At 51.1% G+C, this 6,283-nt stretch overlaps 1 long non-coding RNA gene across 1 annotated transcript; it reads right to left on the minus strand.

Moving 5' to 3' along the window:
- Positions 1-269: 269 nt before the first annotated feature.
- On the minus strand, positions 270-6,281 carry LOC113222878. The gene is made up of 2 exons (XR_003308560.1): positions 6,173-6,281; positions 270-1,248 (listed from the first exon to the last, which is right to left on the minus strand). It is a non-coding gene; the product is annotated as an uncharacterized LOC113222878 (long non-coding RNA).
- Positions 6,282-6,283: the final 2 nt, after the last annotated feature.

The following is a 6,283-nucleotide window of genomic DNA, read 5'->3' on the forward strand; positions in this document are numbered from 1 at the left end:
TCTGATGACGTTTATCAGGGGCTCGCAGGACAGGGCAGGGCTTGTTTTCGCAAACCTGAGGCGGGAAAGCAGTCTCACACAAAGGCAGTTAATCATATTGTGACAGGTTTCACAACGGGTTTAGCAGGTAATACTTAAACGCGTCCTGTGACCCTGCCATGCCACAGAAAAACAGGAACTTACAACATCTTTACAATATGTTTGTGAGAGCAGGACAAAGGTTTAGCAACAGGGTGGAGTGGGCTTGCATCCTGTGCCCTTTCATTTCCCCCTCTCACAAGTAACTGAGTGTCCAATCCTGGACCCTGAACTGTCATAGAGTGATCTCTTCTTCAGGGTGAGGAAGGGGTTGGTAATGGCTGCGGAGGACCATTAATTGGATGGTATCAAATCTTTGTCTAACAAATTGTAGAATTTTGTTTACTACACAGGGGCCTATAGTCAGCAGAAGCAGTAAAGACATCAGGGGGCCTATGAAAGGTGCTAGAAGAGAAAACATGGAAGAGTTCCACCAATTATTAGCTGCTGTAGTAAACTGTTGCTTTTTCATTTCTAAGCTTAGTTTATGTAGACGTTGGACTCTCTCCTCAACTAATCCTGACTCATTTATATAGAAACAGCATTCTTGCAGCCGATTGGTTGCAGAGGCTGTTGCTATGTGCCGAATAGCAGTAGGGATATTTTTCTTGGTATGGGTCACGATACAGGGAGGTAAATCGGCGTACTGCACCCGGAGGGGGGGCAGTCTGCACTAGCTAGCAGTTTACCCGCCTGGGGGGTTTCCCCGGGGTGAGTTTTGTTTTCATAGAGCCAAAACCTCCAGAGATAGGGATTAGACGGAGCAGCAGTGAGGAGAGTTAGATGCATAAGATATAAGAACATTGGTAAGCTGGACATGGTTACGGCTATGGGGATGACGGCGCAGGGTTAGCTTTAAGGGATTGTTCTTAGCTTTGTCTACAGTCCATGTAACCGGTGCTCCATACGGCCCAAGAAGGTCGGATGTTGGGTCCACTGGTTTGACGTGTGTGGAGTGGATCCACGAAGTGATGCCTTCTACGTTGACAGCGGTGGGAGTAGTCAGGAGTACTTGCAGTGGTCCTTTCCACCTGGGTTGGAGAGTTTCTTGCCGGTGGCGCTTGACTAGGACCCAGTCTCCTGGCTGGAACGGATGGGGCGTCGGCGGAGGTCCTGCTTCGTACAGTTCTCGTAGCCTGGGCCAAATTTCCTGGTGAATTTTCTGTAAGGCTTGTAGGGAGAACAAGAGCTCAGAGACATTTTCAGTTTCAGATTTGAGTAGGTCATCTTTTAGACTGGGAACCAGGGGTGGGGGTCTGCCATACATGATTTCATATGGGGTGAGGCCCAGTCTGTAAGGGGTATTCCGGGCCAGGAACAGAGCGTAGGGGAGAAGTACTGCCCAATTAGCGCCAGTCTCCATGGTCAATTTAGTTAAGGTCTCCTTTAGGGTCCGATTCATCCTTTCTACCTGTCCTGAGCTTTGGGGCCTATAAGCACAATGTAATTTCCAATTTGCCCCAAGAATGGAAGCCAAATCCTGACTTACCTTAGCAACGAAGGCTGGTCCATTGTCTGACCCTATCTGGACGGGAAAGCCATACCTGGGGAGGATTTCTTCCAAAATTTTCTTTGCTACAACCTGAGCACTTTCTCTCTTAGTTGGGAATGCTTCTGTCCATCCTGAAAAAGTATCTACAAAGACAAGTACTGATACCCATATTTCCCGGGTTTTACCTCTGTGAAATCTATCTCCCAATAGACGCCAGGCCTAGTTCCTCTAAACCTGGTCCCTGCAGTGGCTTGGGTTCGGGGATAAGCGTTGTTCAGTTGGCAGACTTTGCAATTTGTTGTAACATTGCTGGCCAGTTCAGCTATGCGCCTGATCCTGAACTTGGCGTGCCTGATTAAGTCTATCATTCGCTGGGCACCCAGGTGGGTTGTCCGGTGGATGTGTTCCAATACCTGCCATCCTAATTTTTCTGGTAGGATGGTTTGGTCATCGCTATCAGTCCACCACCCATTCTGAACCTGCTTTAGGGGAAGCGTGTCCATCCACTTGCGGTCCTGTTCAGAGTAATCGGGAAAACATGGCAAGTCTCGCGGGCCTGGATCAGAGAGCTGGAGCACAAGGAGCTGACTGGGAGGAGCCTTTGCTATGCTCCGTGCGGTTTGGTCGGCTAAGAAGTTGCCTCGAGCAATTGGCGTAGTTGGTTTCTGATGCCCAGGGCAATGTACGATAGCCAATTTCTTTGGTTTCCACAAAGCAGTTAATAGAGCTAGGATCTCTTGCTTGTTTTTTATTTCTTTGCCTTCAGCTGTTAATAGTCCCCTCTCCCTGTAGATGGCCCCATGTATGTGCGCCGTGGCAAAGGCATAGCGGCTATCCGTGTATACTGTTAGTTCTTTCTCTGCCCCTAGGGTGAGTGCTACCAGTTCGGCTCTTTGGGCCGATGTCCCTGGGGGCAAGGGCTCCGCCCAGATTACCTCAGTCTCTGACTTTACAGCCGCTTCTGCATACCGCTGGCCTTGGTGGACGAAGCTGCTGCCATCAGTAAACCAGATGAGTTCTGTGTCTGGGAGCGGACGATCTTGTAGGTCCTCCCGCACCCCATGCACCTGAGCCAGTATCTCAGTGCACTCATGGGACGGGGCGTCCAAGTCCGGATTTGGCAACAGCGAGGCAGGATTTAAGGAGGTTGGGGGCAGAAAAGTTATTCTGAGGGGGTTTAACAGCAGTCCTTGATGGTGGGTGAGCCGGGCGTTACTCATCCATCGGTCCGGCGGCTGCCGGAGGACGCCTTCAATGGCATGCAGGGTTGTAACGTGCAACTCTTGCCCCATGATAAGTTTATCAGCGTCCCGGACCATTAGGGCGGTTGCCGCGATTATCTGGAGATAGGGTGGCCAGCCAGCAGCCACTGAATCTAATTTCTTTGACAAATAGGCGACTGGCCTCTGCCAGGGGCCTAGGTACTGTGTTAACACGGCTTTTGCAACGCCCTTACTTTCATCCACGTATAAGTGGAAGGGCTCAGAGACATCAGGGAGCCCCAGCGCGGGGGCTGATAACAAGGCAGTTTTGATTTGTTGGAAGGCCAGCTCAGCCTCTTCCGTCCAATTGAAGGGCTGCCGTTCCTTTGTTGCCTGGTATAGGGGCTTGGCTAACTCAGCAAATCTGGGTATCCATAACCTACAGAACCCTGCCGACCCCAGGAATTCTCTTATTTGCCGTGTCGTCTGAGGTCTAGGGATGCGTAGGACTGTTTCCTTTCGGGCTTTGGTTAGCCAGCGTTGCCCCCCTTTTCATAAGTACCCCAGATAAGTTACCTCCGGCTTGCAGATCTGAGCCTTTGTTGCTGAGGCTCGGTAGCCTAGCTCCCCCAGAGTCTTCAAGAGGTCCTCAGTCCCTTGAACACAGGTTTCCGGGAACTTGGCCGCTATTAAGAGATCATCAACATACTGCAAAAGAGTTATTTCAGGGTGTTGCCGCCGGTACTCACCCAGATCTTCATGAAGGGCTTCACCGAACAGGGTCGGCGAGTTCTTGAACCCTTGTGGCAGCCTGGTCCATGTTAGCTGACCGTTGATGCCTCTCTCAGGATCAGTCCATTCAAATGCAAAGAATTCTTGACTTTTGGGAGCCAGAGGAAGACTGAAGAAAGCATCTTTTAGATCAAGAACGGTATACCACTGTTTTTCAGGATGTAAGGCACTTAGAAGGGTGTATGGATTGGGCACAGTGGGATGTATGTCCATGACCCTTTTGTTAACTTCTCTTAAGTCCTGCACTGGCCTATAATCCATACTGTTGGGTTTATGAACGGGTAACAGCAGAGTGTTCCATGGCGAGCAGCAAGCCCGCAGGACACCCTGGTTTAAAAGCTGGCGGATGTGAGGCGTGATCCCTTCTCTCGCCTCTAGGGGCATAGGATATTGCCGAACCCGAACCGGATCCGTCCCTGGCTTAACTTCCACAAATATGGCAGGTCGATGTTTAGCTAGCCCCCAAGCCCCCAGTTTCTGCCCACGCTTCAGGGAAACGCTGGAGCCAAGAGTCAATTTCCTGATCAGGGGACTTTTGCTCCTGATAGAGTCTGTACTCATCTTCTAAGGTGACAGTCAGAATAGATATTCGCCTGTTTTGGGAGTCAGTTATCTTGGGCCCTTCTGGCTCAAAGTGGATTTGGGCCCCCATTTTTGTTAGCAAGTCCCTCCCTAGTAGGGGGCAGGGGCTTTCTGGGACGACTAGGAAGGAATGGGATACTTTTCCCGTTCCTAAGTCTACAGTTCTCTGGGTTGTCCAGGGGTATTTCTTGATGCCTGTGGCCCCGTGCACCCAGGATGTTTTCTTAGACATTTTTCCAATTGGTTTGGTTAGGACTGAGCGTTCTGCCCCAGTATCGACCAAGAAGCGAATTGGGGACCCCTCCACTTGCAAAGTTACCCTGGGTTCCCGGAGGGGGTCCGAACCCTAGTCAGAGTCCTGGGTAACGAGTACGGAGTTAGGGTTAGCTGGTTTCCGTTTCTTTGGGCAGTCTTTAATCCAGTGACCACGTTCCTTGCAATAAGCACACTGATCCTTTCTAATCCTTGCCTGGGGCCTTGCTTTGTCTGCTTTCTGCTTTGGCCATTCCCTGCCTGGGGGAAAGCTGCTACCAAGACTTTGGTCATTTCTTTAGTTGCCTTAAACTGTTTTTCTTCTGGAGTATCCCTATTATTATAAACTCGCTGGGCCATCTGAAGGAGGTCCTGAATCTGCTTTCCCTCTAAACCCTCTAATTTCTGGAGTTTTCGTTTAATATCTGGTGCTGCCTGGTTCACAAAAGACATTACTACGGCTGCCTGATTTTCTGGTGCCTCTGGGTCCATAGGGGTGAACTGCCTGAAAGCTTCCAGTCTTTCTAGATAAGCGGCAGGACTTTCTATCTTACCCTGCAGTACTGTGTACACTTTAGCTAAATTGGTGGGCTTGCGAGCTGCAGCCCGGAGACCTGCCATTAGAGTCTGGCGATAAATGAGCAGTCGTCCCCTACCTTCTGCCGTGTTGTAATCCCATCTGGGTCGGGTTAAGGGAAAAGCCGCGTTGATGAGGTCAGGAGTTGCAGTTGGCTGGCCATCATCTCCTGGAACCAGCTTTCTGGCCCCGCTCCTCCGTTGTGAACAGGATTCGGAGGAGCTGTTGACAGTCATCCCAGGTCGGCTGGGAGTAAACATGACACTGTCTAACAACGAGGTTAGATCTTTGGGATTATCTGAGACAAATCACTAGTGGAAAAAGGCCAATACATGAGACGGGAGAGCCCGGTATCATCGAGCGATCCTATTTCTCTGAGGGGCAGGGCTACAGTAGAGTCAGGGAATCGGGAAGCTTGGTCCCACTGCACGCGGCCTCGTGTTCCGCCGACTGGTCCCCCCGGGTTACTTTCGCTTTCGGCTGCTTCCGCTTCTCGGTCTCCCTCCACGGAAGCACCACCCTGGGGGACTGGGTCCTGCGGGATAGGGTGCGGATATGGTGGGGGAAGTGTAGGCTCTAACGATAGGGGGTCCTGGCTATCCGGCAGTACGGGGGCCAGGGGAGCAGAGGGGGTCCTTTGTTTTGTAGGTCGCGTGACTAGGACTTTGCAGGGCTCAGGGATGAGCGGGGTCATCCAGGGCGGTGGGTTTTCCACGAGATCCTGCCACACTAGAATATAAGGAATTTGATCAGGATGTCCTGACCGATGAAATTGTTAACAAGGAGGGAGAGCGGCGTGCTCTGGGCGCTGCCCATTTTTGGACTGTTCCTACAAGGAGAAGGAGAGATGAAAATGAATGTTAAGCAGAGGGGAATATCTGACAGGTCCGGTCCTGGAAGAGAAGGAGAGGTTTTATGTTTCTTTTTAGACTTAACACTTAACAATAACAGACAGACAATGGTAAACGATGAGCATTCGCGAGCGCGTGTCGGACTTAACTTACGACCTGAGTCAGACGGGGCAACCAAGTGTGGAGGCCCCCAGATGGGCACCGGGGGACGTCTCCCACCAGTCCCAAGTGGCTGTCTTTTAGCGCGTCCGCCAAGACCGTGCCACCTACAGTACAGACCAATACAGATCACAGATTTCGCGAAATTTCAGGAAGACAGAGACAAAGACAAAGCCGGCTTACTTACAGATTAAGATCCGTTGACTTGGAGGTCTGGTGGGCTTGGGGGAAATCCCGGACGAGCCCCCATTTGTTATGCCCAGACCGTTTATTCCCCGAAGAAGACCACCAGAGTCCA

The sequence above is a fragment of the Piliocolobus tephrosceles genome, unplaced genomic scaffold (genome assembly GCF_002776525.5).
Source record: "Piliocolobus tephrosceles isolate RC106 unplaced genomic scaffold, ASM277652v3 unscaffolded_35914, whole genome shotgun sequence".
Taxonomy (NCBI): domain Eukaryota; kingdom Metazoa; phylum Chordata; class Mammalia; order Primates; family Cercopithecidae; genus Piliocolobus; species Piliocolobus tephrosceles.